The sequence below is a fragment of the Coturnix japonica genome, chromosome 2 (assembly GCF_054131305.1).
Source record: "Coturnix japonica strain WE chromosome 2, WE-NBRP24, whole genome shotgun sequence".
Lineage (NCBI taxonomy): Eukaryota > Metazoa > Chordata > Aves > Galliformes > Phasianidae > Coturnix > Coturnix japonica.
Genome location: NC_140664.1, coordinates 88,920,430 through 88,938,088, shown reverse-complemented (window position 1 = coordinate 88,938,088; position 17,659 = coordinate 88,920,430). Strand labels below are relative to the sequence as shown.

The following is a 17,659-nucleotide window of genomic DNA, read 5'->3' as shown; positions in this document are numbered from 1 at the left end:
CCTGCATGTGTTATGAACATCTCCCTATAATGTGACATTCAAGTTCTCTCTCAGAAAGAAAAAACAATAACCCATGCAATTTTAAGGACAAGCATAAGTGTCAATCACACAGGAATTTGCCAAATAGCTTTACATCCTGGAAACTTTTAATGACACAAGGGAAGAGGAATCACTGAGAGCTGCTCTCTGCAGACTGTCGTGAGTGTGTTATATTCATTCAAGTAAGCACTGTAAGGTTTTCTTTTCAGTGCCTATACCCATGCCAGGAGCAGCTGGGGAAAACCTGGGTGATCTGCAGTTACATCTATAATGAAAACATATTGTACTCCTTCCTGAAGGAATAAGCATTCAGTTTATCCTGAGCTGATTTATATGGCAAAATTGATTGGTCTAATTTTAAAAACCTTGTCAAATCACTGTCACAAGTCTTGCATATTCTCTCCACAAAACTGCATGAAAAGTGTATTTGAACTGCTCAGTAAAGATTCTGTCTGTGCTTAACACAAGCAAAAATGAGAACATCACAAGAGCTGAAAAGACTAGACCAGCTTTAGCTATCTTCTCTTGCCGCTGTTATTCAGGAATTATGTTGGCCATATGACAACTTAAAGAGCAGAGTGGAAAATAAAAACATTGTTCATTACACTTGCAAACTGTGAACTACGTGCTTTCCCACTCCTTTTTAGAACATACAAAGTTTTACTCTTTTCCCAAGGACAGTGAAATAGCACTCATTTCAGACAGGGCACACAAAATAAGAGAAAATAAGATATTTAATGTAGAGGGCCATTGGAAAAAAAGAGGTAAAAGTACTGCTCCAGGTTCTGAATACAGTAGTGAGAAAGCAGAAGATACAATTTAATATGGACAAATTCCCCCTCTCTACCACCACCACACTCTTATGCAAAAGAAACAGTATCTCCTGTTTTGTGTGGTCTTGTGCTCCTTCCAAAGATGCCTGCCATGTAACCCCTGCATCTCTACTATCCAGTTGCTCATTGTGGCTTTGAAGCAGCTGTATGTTTCCGTACAATAACACCGTGTTCATTTGTCAAAGATATTTTTGTTCCTTCAGCTACCACTTGTTGGGAATATGAGAGATTTTTCTTTTTCTTTTTTTCAGTGTTCAGAAGCCACTGGAGGTAACAAAAGAAGTAAAAAGAAATTATAACTTTTTGGGTAAACAAACTGTCTATTCCTGAGTCCTTAATGATGACACATCTCCTACTCTCTGTGTGTGTACTGTGCTTAAGTGTCCATAGATTTTCTCCAGACTTTATTAGATCAAGTAAAAGTCAAAGTTAACAGAAATCATTACCCTTGATATAAGTGACCTTAATACTATTTCAGAAATGTGTGCAATACCTGTCTCATCGGTCTTAAGTTATAGCTTTTTTTTTCAGCAGAACTTTGTTTGCTCTTGATGTAATCTATGGCAAAGTGGTTCAGCTGTCTGTAGACCATGGCCCAGTTTTGTATGGCGTGGTTATGTGACCCTGACTCAGATTTAAGGAAACACTGTCATTGAGATGATATAGCATAAAGCCAAGAAAATGAGAAAAGTGAAAATGAAAACAGGATGGGAAATGTTGAAACAGTAGTAGCAACTCGGGGACTTGGAGAAAATATTGATATGAAAAGGCATAAGACACTGAAAAGAAGCAGTGAGTCAAAAAACAGTAACTCAGAAAGACTGAGAATCAGCACATTCAGAGAACCAAGGCAGATCTGACACTTTTGCTTTTGAATAATGATTGTCTTGGAAGCAGACACTTATTAATGCTTGTGCTGCTAAGCATACTCATGCTTAGTCTGGTGCTTGTTATTCTCATCTACATGTTGAGTGTATTTAGCCAGTAAATTACTATATACTACAAACTGTACATAGAACTGCTGAGGTACTATTATGGAGCTTCTGTATAAGGCAAAAGATGCCCAGCTTAAGAAAAGTCTAACAAATGAAGTGTTACATTTGCCCAAGAATAACTTGAATGTTCAATGTATATAGTGGTATACCTAGAAGAAGTACTCTGACTCCCAGAAGAAAAAAATTACTCTCATAATTCTAATGAATAGTAACAATGTGGGAGCATTAATGCCATCTGAACTGCACATATTAATATATATTATAAGCCTTATTCTCTAAGCACTTTAAGTATTTATACTGAGACATAATATCCATGCCTTGTAAGAATTTAATTGGTGTATAAATATTGCAAATAGAAGACCTATAACATTCAAAATAAAAGCAGGAAAGAAAACACACAACTGTATATCAAGTTACATAAGACTAGAATTCTATCAGACATAGACATAGGTTTGGAACATAATATCAAATATCAACAACGAATGCCATTTCAGGGAGCTTGGTACTGATTTCTCATTCCAGCAAAAATCCATGAAAATGTAAATTTGTTCACTCAAAGTTTGGTTTGCTTTCCAAGCATGTTTGAGAAAGATACTGAATAAATACACAGCAATTGCGTGCAGCTGTTCTACATCCTTCAGGAACTCTTGGGATGTAAATGGTCTGGGGTGGTGGGTTGATCCTGACCAGCTGAGCACCCACAAGCTGCTTGCCCTCTTCTCATCTACCTAAGCAGAATTGAGAGAGAACTGGAATAGCAAAAGCTACTCTTGGTTCTTATTTCAAGACTAGACACGCTCATTTTATTTTTTTCTCTATCTGGACTTTTTTGATCACACTGTGTAGCAGCCTGAAATCCTACAGCAATAGACACAACCCAGGTAAAAGTCACTTGGATTAAGTTTAAGATGTCCTGATGCACTGCATGTGTTATATGTACAGCATAGACTACTGCTGTGAGAGCAAGATAAGAATTGATTATGTATGAACATCCCCCTTTTGTTCTTGTATGTTGCCTGGTAGAAGGGCAGAAGCCAAGCCAAGTGCAGGGCAGGCCCCCTGTTCCCCACAAGTAGCTTCTTCCAATTTTATTTTTCAAAATCTATTTTAAAATTACATAGCATTGCAATTTTGTTTGTACAATGGCAGGGAAAAACAACAAAAAAAGGCTAGTTTTCAAATACATCTGCACTCGGTTCCTTTCTCTGATATGTCAAATTTTCTTTTGTAAAAGCAGGCTTGAAAGTACCTCACATCTGAATAGATAAGTAAATTATGAACAGAATATTCAATTAATTACTGAAGGCTTTATTTATTTATTAATTGAGCATAAATTGAGGACAGCTGAGGTTTTCCACAAGCCTGTTAGAATTTAACCTTTCCTTTTCCTTTCCTACTTCTTTCATAAGTCTCAGTGCACTAGAAGCTACGGAACTACTGAACACTTAAAAATATAATTAATACAAATAATATGGCTATTACTGAAAGAAAAAGTGCACCCTGCCCAGTATCTTATTATGGGCCTCCAGGGCTTTGCTGAAAATCTAAGACTTCTTTGATACTGTCAAATCAAAATCATTTCATCTCATGTACATTAACATTCAGAAACATTTTTTTACTATTTAAACAAAAGCCTAAACTGTCCAGAAGCACTGATCTAAAATTGATGTCCTGGATTAGGTTATGCTCTGCTTGAATTTTGTGAAGAATGTAAATGACTGATCTTTCCAGGCTGAGAAATTGTAAACTGACAAAGTGAAAAAAATTAAGTCAATCCTTTTTTTTTTTTTTTTTTTTAAATGAACAAATCGAAAAACAAAGGAAACAAATACACACAAAGACACAAAGATGATAAATGAAACTCACACACGTGGTACTCAGTATTCCCATTCATAGTGACATTGCTTCATGCAACATCATCACTCATCAATCACAAGAGTGAGAAAATACTTACCAAGGACCATAATAAGGAAAACATATAGAAATCAGTTAAAAGGAAAACATATTTGTTTCTGTGCATGATATGGTGGTATGCATAGAATCACAATAACAGTTATGAAAAAGATTTTTCCTTGAGGTTACAATAGACCAGGATTCACCGTTATTGGATATTACAGATGCGAATGTTTATTGGTAAAGAACATTTATCTACCATTGCGTCATTCACACTCTTTTGCTGGGATTATTTCATCTAAACTGAATCCTAACTATATTCAAGGATTCAAGGATATTCAAGGATTCAGTCATTGCTGCTCAATATTTAATAATTTTATGTCTTCAGATAGGAACCATCTGTGGCAACAAGAACATCATTGTGTCAAGTCCAAAAATTGCATGACACAGTAACTCTAGATACGTGCTTACATTCACATTTTTGTATTTAGGAAAAAAAAAAAAAAAAAAAAAAAAAAGAATGAGGATGTTGAGGAGTTGAGGAGTTGAGGACGTATAATTTCCTCCCTAAAATGGAATGCGAATCGTATTAATTGATTTTGCTGGAGAAGGTATTTTTAACTGGAGAATATTCTTGAATCACATCACCTAAGTAAGATATTCTGGCTATACTGGCAACTGAAGAATTCAAAGGCTGTGAGTGATACGTTACAGTATAATAAAATAGCAAACACAGTGGATAGTAGTCATAAGTAATTTATTTTGACTGAACTGTACCCCTTCAACAAAGGTCAGAATAATAACTAGCTGAAGCACAAGAAAACACACTCATGTAAGAATATGAAATGATAAATGTATTTCCTGAAGTCAATCATAAATTATCATAAATTGCTCACTGCAGTCCTTCCTCATTTGCTTGTGTCTGGATTCACGTATGGCACACAATCCAGCACTACTAACAGAAAGAGAATCAGTAATGACTTCAGAGCACATCTGGACTTAAAATCCAGAATACACTGGCCACATTGACTTTGGGTCATTTAAGTCTAGATATCCATGTAGCTCATTGCTATTTCACAAGCTGAAAATTACGCATTGAGTATCTGAATCAATTAGGCATCCATACTCTGGCAGATAGAATATTATGAGACCTATTCACTTAATTTTCATCACTGCAAGGAAATGACTCAAATCCTGTTTTCATTCAAATTACAAGGATAACTCTCACTGACAGAATATGAAACCAAATCCTGGTCTCATTATTTCTTTTTCATGTTTTCATTTAAGAGCTGTACAGCTAGCAAGGATTTGCTTTCATACCATTCCTCTTAGGATATGGGGAAGGAATTTGCATGGATCTATTTTATTCAAATTTACTTTCTTCCAGTTTCATTCCAAATCTGAAAAGGTCTTGTTAACAAATTTCAAAGGAAGAATGAAGTATGTTCTGATAAAATTCCTTTCAGTGGATCACAAATATAATCTCTCATAAAGGATGATATGACCAAAAAGATTTCCATGATAAAATACTTCCCTAACCAAGACTAACTACTACTGTCAATACCTTAAGGGCTTCTCAGACCTTTTCTTGTTCTTTCTCACTATATTGTGTATTTTATGTATTTTTAGAAGGTAGCTCTCCTTTTCATTGCGACGAGATTTTCATAGACCATTAAGAGCAATGGAGTATCTGATAAAATACATACCTGCTTTTGCTAACATTTATGTTCAGCTTGGGTGTTTTACGATGCCCTTCACCCACACCAAACACACCTGCAAATATAACTTTGAAGGTTTTTAATTTACTTCTACATTTGATATAAGAAATTATTTGAGAACATGCTAGATACCCCTGCAAGTGTTTAATGCTACATATCTCTTGCTGAAGCAGATGAAGTTGGAAAAAACAAAACAAAACAAAACAAAGATAAACATTTTTAAAGAAAATATGAGATACTTGAAGATGTATGGTGTATACAAATGAAAGAAATGAGAAATGAAGACGTTCTTTATGATAAGGGTAGCGAGGCACAGGCATAGGTTGCAAGAGAGGTGGTGGGTGCCCTATCCCTGGAGACATTCAAGGCCAGGATCTAAGCAACCTGATCTAGCTGCAGGTGTCCCCTATTCATTGCAGGGGAGTTGGACTTGATGACCCTTAAGAGTCACTTCTAACTCTAACGACTCTATGTTTCTATGATCAAAAAAATAAGGATATTTTAACCTCATTATGAACCCTCATCATGTCATTTAAAGCATTCTAATAGCTTAGTATGGTGAGATATAATTAATCAAAGCTGTACTTTTATTAACTGGTAACAGTAGCATTGAAATAATAATTTTTAAAAATTCAATGAAATTTAAAACTCTATCCAAGTTTGGTGAAATCAACTTTAGTTATGCTCATATTAATTTTATTTCCACATTTGACCTTATTTTTCAGTGACAAAATATATTGCTCCTTTTGAATGGATAAGAGGAGGGGTGAACTTGTGATGAAACCTGAAAAAAACATAAAAGCATTTTCAAGGTCTCCCTCAACTCATAAAGTAGACAAAAGTAGATTGTTTTCACATGGACTGTAAAGAAACACTTTCTGAAGCAAATCCTTAGTGTTTTGTTTAGTACTTTATGAAGAAGTCAGATACGAAAGGATCACATTCATATAAATACACTTCATTTCTCAGATACAAGAGGATTCAAGAATTGCATGTATGTTCAAGTGCACTACATGTGGAAAATATCTGGTGATGAAAATTTAGATCTTATTAATTCATTTGGGGAAAGTAAGAACATGAGAAGTTAAGTTGAAAGAAATATAGGACTTTTTAAAGTTGTAAATATAGAAAGTGGATATTGTTCTAGGCATCTCTCCCTGAGAATTCTGAATAAATTCAACCATAACTCTATTAACTTATCTTTACAATGGAAATTGGTCCAAAAATGTCAACATGCACTAAAGCATTGCTGAAACAGTTTTACAATTTGTAATGATAGCACGACTACAGAATTATCTCAGCAACTGTTAATAAAACAGAGCAATGTTATTAAAGGATTACAAACCAGCCAAGGAAAGGCAAGCAACCAGCCAAACAAACAAAAACATCTTATTACCTGACTGTTGATTTCAAAACATTGACAACAGGCAAAAGAAAGTAGAAACTGAAGAATACAAATGAGAGATAATCTCTTCCTCTGACATGTGTCTGATGCTCTTGGATGCTAGAAGTTTCAAGAAAGGGGAAGGAATGTTGCAGAACCACAGGAATGTGCAATGAAAAAAACTATATTTTGTCAGAGAGTAGGCAAATCAAATAGTCCTCCAGCAGTGTCAGACATAAGATCAGTGTTTCCTAACATAAGCTATTTACATGTCTTCAAGCTCATTCCTGAGTCTTGGTTAAGTACATTAGAATGTCAAGAGGCAGCATGTATGCTTGTACCTACGTCCTTTCTGTGCCTGTCTGCCTCCCCACATGAAGGCTGATTTTGTAGCACCAAGCCAGAATAAACACAGATACAGCATAAGATATATTTAAATCATGTTCAGCGCTATCCACAGCCACCTGATGTTTTTCCCTGAGAACATAGCAAATGCTACACAAACAGGGTGTCTCAAATTTAATTTCTCACTATCCCTACTTTGATGGTGATTCTCTTGAAGGAAATGGGCACCTTTTCCAGAGTCGTGAAATCAGAGAGCAAAGCTGCTTGTAAAATACAGTTTGCAGGTAGCCCTACAAATATATTGTATAAATGCACTTGATTCTTTTTATCTTTTCTGTGATGGTGAGAACACTGCCCATGGTGAAAGAAGTGAACACATGAATATCAGTGAGTAGTTCCTCAAATGTATTCCCAAAGCCTTTTGACAGATTTGTAAGCAAAGCAGCTTCAGAATATGTGAAGCATATAGACAACACAGTGTGCTTACTGTACTGATAACTGCAGTAGTTTAGCTAAGCAGTTTCTGGTCCAGTTCTAGAAATATTTTACCAATATGAACACTGTTGTGATTCACACACAAGGAGGATTTCTCCCAGAACACAATGTTAGGGAAGAGCATGCAGAGGGGCTTGGCACGATGAAAGATCCAAGTGTTTTTCAAAAGGGACTCAATTCACTGAGAGTATTGTGCATTATTAGGGGTCTGTTCAGATAAGATGGCAGTGCTGTGGCAGAGTTGCATCAGAGCTCCATCAGAGTTAAATCACAAATAACGCTGGTTTCAATAAAGATACTTCTCATTTATACCAGTTTGACTAAAATTTTAAAGCCTGTGTTTCTAAACCTCTTTGATTTTATATTAAAACTTACCACAACTAAATATATTTTAACTTCAGATGATCGGTGTAGGGTTTTCTGTTGTTGTTATTGTTCTTATTTGTTTTGTTTCTAACAACCTAAGTAAAAATAATTTTCTTTCTCAGCAGGCTGCTTTTCCTTCCTTGTGAATGACAAATAGAAAGGGATCTGAAGCTGTCAGGCAATGACAGTTTGAACGAAAGATTTCAAAGGAATAGGAAAGCGGAAAAATGTCTCAGGGACACAAAAAAGTAAGAAGATGTTTAAGAAACATCTTCAAATTCATGCAAAATAAAAGCTCCTCCTGCCAAATAAGTGAAACTTGTCAAGTCTACTAGATCTCTTAATTAACCAGGAACATGAAAGGAACCCCCTTTGAGGGATTCAAGCTCACAGGCATCATGGGTAGCTCTTTTTTTTTTTCTTTTTTCCTTTTTTCCAAAGAATATAAAATGAACAATTCATTTATTAAGCTCATTAAGCAGCCTGGGAGAGCTGAAAAATTAGGGTAGAAATTATTCGTGCTCAGTGCGGAAATATTTTAACTGGAGGCAGGGAAGGGTTAAGAAGAGTTCAAAAAAAATCACATTTTTCTGATATTCTGGAGGTTAGAGAGAGGGCTTGGACTACGTCAAATCCATTCTTCCTCTCTCCCCTCTCCCTACCATCCCACTCCCTCCAGTTCCTTTCTTTCAATTTTTGCAGATCTTTGTTATATTTATCATACTTTTGCAAAAATCCTTTTTAGGAAACAGAAATCCAGGAAGAAATAGAACAAAATAAACCTAACAGTTCAGCAGATGACTTATATGAAATATTTTTGTTAAAGCAAGTATTGCTCTGGGTCCCATAGTCAGCAAAAAAGCAGAGAAGCACAGAGCTGATATTTTTATACAAAATATTCTTTTAAAATATTCTATAGAGGGCAAGATTCCCCATACAAGCAAAGGGACTGAACTATAATCAATTTTAGTGGGGCACTGCAGTGTATAGAAAATATGTTTGTGGTATTTGAAAAATCCATTCTCTTAGCTGAGCTAAAAAGAAGAAGAAATCTGCTATACAAGGAGATAAAAGTTTTCATTCCAATCTTAACATTGAAGGTCTGTGCGTACACAGACCTTGGAATGTTTTAATGACACATACCTGCTATGTACTTTTCTTACATTCCTGTAATACCGCATGTTAAGTCATTGCAGAGCCATTAAAATCTATATGTTGGAAAATTTATCAGTCTTGGTCAACTCCCTCTTTTGTTTCCAAACCGAAGAGAGCTTTGATAGCCTTCAAAAAGCCTGGCAAAAGCAACATACTTTTAATGAAGATAAATAACATGTTATAGGTAAAAAGCCAGAAGAAAAAAGACCAGTGGAGTAGCCTTTCAATTTCTAGTCTAGTGCTCTGTTGATTACCCCTGCTAGTTCTTGTGCAAAAAAACCTTTTCCTCATTGTGAAAGGTACAGCCTATCAGGTACCAAGAGGCCTGGTGTTGTGTAGACTCAGTGATTCTCTCATAAGAATGACTCTTATGAGAGAATCACTGAGTCCAACTCCTGGCTCTACACAGGCTCACCCGAAATTCAAACCCTTTATGTGAGAGTGTTGTCCATATACTTCCCGGACTCCAACAGGCCTGAGGCCATGACTGCTGCACTGGGGATCCATGGCACCTATCTGTGGAATCTCAATGCAAGAGGATACTACTCTCAAATAAACAGATATATTATCAAATAAAAATCTGTGCAACAGCTGAGGCTTCTGAGAATGGCTACAATCCTCTTCGCAGTTTCTGTTGCTGGTGGAAAGCAAGACAGGCTTACAGGAACAAATTAAGCCTCAGAAATCAGTAGGTTGGTTTGGTTCTGATGCAGTCCAGCCAGGCAGGATGGTGAAAATAATAAAAGAGAAGCTTTCCATATGTTACTATGGCATTACACACGGTGGCTTTACTAAACACTGCATCTACTTTGCAGCAGATAGAGAACGAACATACTTACATACCTACTGGACATCCTTGCACTGTCTCTTACTAGTGGCTATTTTGCCTATTCATGTGTGTGGGCAGCAGAGGCCATCACAGAACAGTGAAACACAGCAGCTTATGATCTGAACTCATTTTGAAGACACCTCTGAGAAGTCACAAGTCTAGTAAGAAGTTCACTAAAATAAAATATTTAACAGAAAATAATGTGAATGTTTAAACTTGCGGGACTTAGGCAATTAAACGAAAATGTCATTATGTTGTATTATGTAGCTGGATTTGTTCACTTTCAAATGAATGAGTGAGAAGAATCTGACTTCTCAAACTAGAAAACTCTGGAAATAAAATGTGCATAAGCTCTCTGAGTGCATGAAGTCTTCGTATTATGGATTAAAACTGGACGATCTTCTAGCTTTGGGTGATAGGGATTTCTATTTCTTTATATGTTATAGTATTTTTTTCTGTGGTATTTATAGTTTTTATATTACATTATTATTTATCAATGAATGAACAGCTTTACTAACGATATGTCAAAATGGATAACTCCTATCACTAATGTGCGAGCGCGGTTCACATCATTCCCTGCTTAAGTCTTTCCCATCTGTTCTCCTTAGGACCATTACCATTCTCTGCCAAAAGAACAAGACCTGAACAAATGTCATGATTATTTTTCCAGTCCGTTTTCTATCCATCATCTATCATTTTCTATCTATTTTTAGCTATATATCTATCTATGTATCTAATCTATATATCTATATCTATCTATATCTATATCTATATAATCTATATCTATAGCTATATCTATATCTATACCTATATCTATCTATATCATCTATATCATCCATATCTATCTATATCTATATATCCTATCTATCATTTTCTATCCAAAAATGTAATGTTTTGTGAGCAGGGAATTCCCAGGTAACTTTGTAAGCAGAGTTTTCAGTGGCTCCATATGCCACATAGATAGCAACAAATGCAGGAAGCCTTAACATCTATTGCTTGCCAAAGGATGCTACCTCCTTTATGGTCTAGTGTAACAAAAACAGGTTTCTGGTTTGACAGACTCCAAGTTCATGCATATACCTTACCATTTTTGTTTGTTTTTGTCTTCCTTTACTTTAAGCTCTCCCAGTATAACTTGTATTTTTATTTAAGTGGGAGAACCTTAGAGCATTTCTTAAAATATTAGCCAAATACCCCTGATTCTATGATTAAAGATCCTAAGCCAAAGAATAGCCATAGGGATCAACATAATGTATCACTGATATAAAGGCAAGGACAGAGAGATTTGGAAGAAAGTTCAAGAGTTCCTCAAAGATATATGCCCAGGTCCTTCAGGGAAACTGTGGACATAATGAAGGAGAAGGACCAAGTGAACAGAACTTGAATACACAGAGCACATTTTACAGTCTCATTAACTGAAAACAAAAATGAAATTCCTGTCTAACTCTTTAGGCATTCGGGAAGCTGTTTAGTGAATTTTGTTAAATTTCTTCTGTTTTATGGTTCTTCTTTTATAAGTTTATAATTCTAACTAAATGTGGTTAGGAATTTAGGCCATCATTTCCATGGATGTGGTAGCCTTGTAGCATGCAGGAACAACAGAATGTGACCAAGTCGTCTCAGCAACAGAAATACTCATTAGAGACTGCTTCTTGCTGGAAGTGATTTAACTTAAAGAGGGGTGGCTTCAGGCATGTACCAATGTCTTTCCTTGTAAGAACTTTCTATTTTGCAATGACAGACTTTAAACTTGAACAAATGTCCAAAAGCTTTAGCAGCTTATGTAAATTGAATAAAATCATTTAGCACTTGTCCATTATTAAACCACATCATTAAAAACTCTTTTACTTACACAAAATTAAATCAAACAAACACGATAATACTATATTTGCAGGTGGCATTTAAAGGCTTTTCAAGTCCCACGAAATAAAGCATCAACAGGATTAGCAAGTCTTTTGGTTCCCCCAAAGTACAAATATAGCAGCTTCAGTAAAAAAGCATTTGGTGGGAGAAAAAAGAAACGAATTCATGTCTACTATCAAAGTACTTGATCACCGTGGGAGGTAGGAATGAAAATTGTTGAATGAAAGCAAAAGAGTAGCCCTTCCTGCATCCACTTTTTGCAATGCATGCATCAGGGGGGATTCATGTTATTAAAATCTAAAAAAGAGCAATAAAAAACCAACAGACAAAAATCATTTGATGTGACAGGTGCATGAGCTTCTGCAGATCTGAAGGGATCTTTGCAGATTAAAGTATCTGGAGAAGATAAAGATTAAAAGAAAGTGTGGAGCTTTCATTTATAGGCAATAAAAAAATGCAGTGACTTTGCCTTAAATACACGGGGGTAATGCATGATATGATGTGTTATTTCTGACAAGATAGAGCTATTGAAAAATTCACTCCTCTAGACTAGTGTAAATAATCACTTAAAAAATGAAGATATGGATTTTTATTAGGGCATCAGTAATTCACATCTATTAAAAATCTTCTCAGATTCCCAGGCTGGATCTGTACAAAATTGGAAAATCACACCTTAATTCAGTAAAGTGCACTAATATCCTCCACGGAACTAAATATGGATTTATATTACTATGCGTGCCATAAGCAATGGCCAAATAGATTTAGCAAAGGAAATATATACGAGCTTTAGAAGGCGTTGTATGATAATGCTTCCTTTTTGATTACTGTTTTCCCAATATTAACAAGGAAAAAAAAAGGCGGAGTGGGTTGGTTCTAATACAAATGACAGATAAGACAGATTCTGGCCACAAGCTGAAATAATTCACATGCAACAAGACTTCTTCAAGATATAAAAATGCATATAAAAGAACCAAACAAACATGCAAAAAATGGCATTACACATATTTAGAAATGTAAGCGTTACAAGAAAAACTGATAAAAACAAGGACACTGATACTCTGCCATTTCTGGAAGGCATGCTCCTGGGCATAACCACTAGAGAAAAAAAAAATGACATGGGATATGACAGAACTATGAGAATGCCTTGTAATGTGCAAGATTAATTGCAAAAAATTGGAATATTTGTGTGCCTGCAGTCCCCAGCTGATAAAAATTTTCCAAGAAGGGCACAGGTCATAATGTACTTACAGATGTTCATAAATAGATAATGACATAGGCTACTGTATTATAGATCAAGATGTCACTGATTAGCCAGAAATATTGGAACTTTCTCTCCTGCCTGAAAAGATGTCTTCAGCTGGAGCTCCATAGGTCTGCAAGGTAGGTCTAATGATCATTCTTTTATATTCTCAGAAGAACATCTAAGTGAGACTGCAAAACAAGATGGCCATAAACTACAGTGCTTGTTCAAAGCAGATTTTCTACCCTACTTTCTCCCAGGTTTGGACAGGAATTTTTTCTGGATGCTTCCATGCTTAATTACAATCATGCATACACTACTCTCTTAAATTCAGTGTTTTTCTAGTAATGTCTCCAGATTTCTTTATATAATTAATATGTTACTCCATGACTAAGTTTAAAGGGTAACTGTTCGTTTTAAGCATTCATAATTGAAGTTAATACACCTAAAAATGTCCTGGCCATAATTTTCTATTAGTGCATTATTGCTGGCATTAGTTATCCAAATGTTAGAATTTAGCAGCCCTGGAGAGACTGGAAATATAACTTTCCTAGCTCCATTTTTGTTTTGCTTCCACACTATACTTTATCCAAAAGAATGCTACTGCAAAGACTTGTAGAGAAGAATTGTGACAAGAAGCAAGGAGCTGGGAACTTCTTACCTTTCTGGGAAAAAACATTTCTAATATCTCACAGGAGAATATTATGCCATTTTTCACATTTCAAACCACACATACTTAGTGAAACATAAGGCAGATTTTCTTCATGGAAAATAAAGTAATCCTGATCTTTCTGCAATACATGATGCAGAGACAACTTGAATCCAAAAGTACTTTGTTCTACAAGGTTTGCTGACTAACAGCCATAAGCAAAACCTGAATCCTTCAGTTCTGATCCTCTTTTCCCGTCTTTTCACATTTTAAACCTACCAGCTATTCCTTCTCTTTTTATTTGTTCCTTAACCCCCAATTTAATAATAGCTTCCTTTTTCTGTCAAAATACAGGTCATGGGGGGATGAATCATGTATGCACTTTCTTATAATATATTTTCTGTTAGGAGCTTGTGAACAAATATATGTAGGAAACTGAAACCATACACGGAAAACACATAGGACTATAAATGAGCAGTGGTACATTAAATAAAAATGTTATATAATGAGTTTGAACAAAAATAGCAAAATCTCTTCTGTTTCTGCACCTCCAGACCACTTCACCATAGTATTCATTTCTCTCTTATTTTACATATTTACTTTCTATACCAATATTATTACCTTTTCCTTTCTAGCTCTATTGGCCACATGAATTGCACTGGAAGTAACTAAGACAAAGCTATCCAAGCCATGGTGGGTAGTTCTGCTAGCAACAAAGCAAAAGAAAAGCACAGAACACAGTAGAATCAAAACTGTTTCCACTTTCCCAGACTGTCTACTGCTTTGACTGGGCAGAACACAACATACAGTCCTAGTCAACACCAGCCTCTAAAAAACTGGTTGGGAGATGCACCTTTAGATATATCTTCCTCCTTTACAAACTCATTTTCCACGCACTGGTACAATGCTACAATACACAGTATTTGGTATTATATAATTTTGCATGCATTTAGATTCCCATTCACTTTTATGTCAACCTCATTATTCATTTGACTTAAATCTATCATAGTTGCATTTTTATTACAGCTTAACCTAATTGCTCCCTATCAAAGACCTAATTTTGAAACAACATCTGTATATGTTTTCTACCAACTAGCTTAATGAGCTATCACATTTTCTCTTCACTTGTTAGAAATAAAGACAATGTTAGGACTTTTATCTCAGCACATTCACACATTATATGATTCAGACAAGGTAAAATGCTTATTTATATCTGCATGCATTTTTTACACAATTAAAAGACGGGAAATGTTAGCTAAAAGTCATTGCCAGCTTGAAGGGAGGAATCTGTTCTTTGCAGTGCTGGTACAATACTGTTCCCCAGGCTTCCACTTAGTTGTCTGTTTTCAAATGGTCATTTTAAGATCATTTTCTTACAGGCTTCTCTAAAGCAGTTCCAAAGTGACTTGGGCACCTTTCCTGACAGCAGTAACACTCTTGTTTAACCTCTACAACCTTTATTCTTAATTTCTGCAAGAACAATGGTGATGGTTTCCGTTGATTAAAAATAAAATGAGTGAAGCTTGTAAAGTGTCTTTATCAGTAGTGTTCAAATTAACATAAGCTTCCAACTATAAATGGCTGTTTTCTTAATACACTCACATTACCACTTGCTCCTATTTTATCTTCTCTGATATCAGGAAGTCCAAAAGAAAGTAAACTTTAATAGTTTAAAATCTACTACTTCCTTACAGGCTATCATTTTCTAAGGCAGACCTGTGAGTTTGCCACTGTAGCATATAGACCATTTAATAATACTGATACTAAGCAGTTCAAAATGCTAACAAATATTGTGTTTTTTTAAGACTACCTGCTACATGTTGATTTACTTAAAGGAATTCCATCACCTTCAATCTTCACTCAGTTTCTCACTCCCCTGGAAATTTTTTGCAATATGAGTAGTGACATAAAATTAACAAAAAGCATTAGAATTTGATTTATAGCAAATATTTCACACCAACAATAATTTGAACTGCAGTCTAACTGCATTCACAGTCTCCAGTCCTGAAAGCTTATGAGCCCAGCTGCTATGGGCTGCTTTTACAAATTCTCACTAGGCAAGCATACTGAACAGTCAACTATTTACAGGCCTTGAACTTCTTATCCCCTTTCCTCTCCATTTTCCTTCACTCTTGTTTCTCTCCAACTCATCTAGAGCCCTCCCTTGTCTCACCTCAATTTCCTTTCCTAAACATCCCATTAGTCCTGTATAACCTTACACTGCTTTCCCCCTTCAGCCCACAGTATGTCCAACCTCTAGGAAGCAACTCCCTTAATCTGATGGGAGGAGAGCTGCTTCCCACAACTTCTGGCATGAGTTTCATGCTTGGACACTGGGACTGATAGCACTGCTGGGACAAGGTGACAGCTCCTAAGGAATTCTGCATTCACATTCCCACCTGCTGTTCTTTACCCCCTTGGGGGTTGTGGCCTTTGCTGAGCAGATAGCCTGGGAAGAACTGGACAGAGAGTCATCTGAGGTCCCCCTCTTGTCGCCATTCCTCTGTGCTCCTTTATGTGTATGTATTGATGGGCTATAATTATAATCATCTCTTATATATCCAGTATGATTTACACCTAATGCGGTATAGTTGATTTTAGTCACTTCTTTAATAACACATCTGAGATAGCATTTATCCCAAAAGCCACCTGTTCTGTATCCAAACTTCTTGACTCTATAATGCAAGGAATTCCAATTTCCTTCCATCCATGTTTTATAATGATGTACTGGGGAGTGGTGGGGGAGCTTCCCTTCATCAATTAAGGTTTTTCTAATGCTTGTTGTTACTGCTTCAGTGAACACTGAGCCCAGAGCAGAGAAGGGGAGCAACTACTGACCCCTGGTGTGCTGCAGGTTGAGCAGCCAGAAAAGCTGAGTCTGTACAGGTATCATCTAGCAGTGAAGTGAACATGCAGCAGGACCCTTGATGAAGATTCAAGCATTAAGGAGAACACTCCTTTTAAGCTTTAGTAAAGATACTTTCTCATATTTGAGGTAATATTAGATCCAATATTGTTGGCAGATTTGGAGGTGTTGCAGATTAATTCTGAGAATTAAACTTTTCTGGTTCATAGTGACACCTGCTGAATCACATCATCTTCAGTAGTTGAAATTTCTAATAACATACAATAGCAAATAAATGTATTGAATTTTTTTCAGGGTACTTCAAGGTGTTAGGTAATGAACTTTATTGTTTTATCTGGAAAAGGAAACAATATATAAAGTTAACTCAGACAAGACCATGTACCCAACTAGGTCATGACTAAGGAAGAGACTGACTTTTGCAAAGTAATGCTTAAACCACTTTCTTTTTGAAGTAAAACACTATGTATGCTCTTTCATGAACTCCAAATGTTTTGTTGATGAGTTGGACAGAGAGCCCCAAATTCTGCCATCCATTGATACACAGTACAAATGCATGGAAAGGCATGCTGAGTTTATACATACTATGGAAGTAGAGTTCTGAGGTCAGTGAGAGATGTTAAGATGAAAAAAAATCCACCAAGTGACTGGACTCATCAGATTTTTCATTCCTTAGATTGCTTCCCCATGAAAGCGTATTTGAATTCTGAAAAGAAAACACAGTACAATTACTTTCATCTTCAGTAAATGCCATTCAGAATACTTTCAGCTACCTTTAAACCCAGTATGGGTTGGTGTTATTTTGTGTTCAAAGCTTATTTAAGTGCAAAACAGTCTTATCTGTGCCCATGGCATTTTTAATGGAGAATTTATTTATTTCCTTATCAATGAGAACCCTTTTAGAACCAGAGAAGATTTCATAATGATCTAAATGTTATGTGCTCAGTGGCAGAAAAATTCCACAGGAAGGGATTTATTTCTTCAGAAAAACT

At 35.9% G+C, this 17,659-nt stretch overlaps 1 long non-coding RNA gene across 1 annotated transcript in view; it reads left to right on the top strand.

Annotated features, from left to right (window-relative positions):
- The window catches only part of LOC107309483 (uncharacterized), a 40,811-nt gene extending 38,674 nt beyond the window's left edge, over positions 1-2,137 (top strand). The window contains exon 5 of the long non-coding RNA XR_014942859.1: positions 1,124-2,137. This is a non-coding gene — a long non-coding RNA (uncharacterized LOC107309483). The remainder of the gene's footprint in view (positions 1-1,123) is intronic.
- Positions 2,138-17,659: the final 15,522 nt, after the last annotated feature.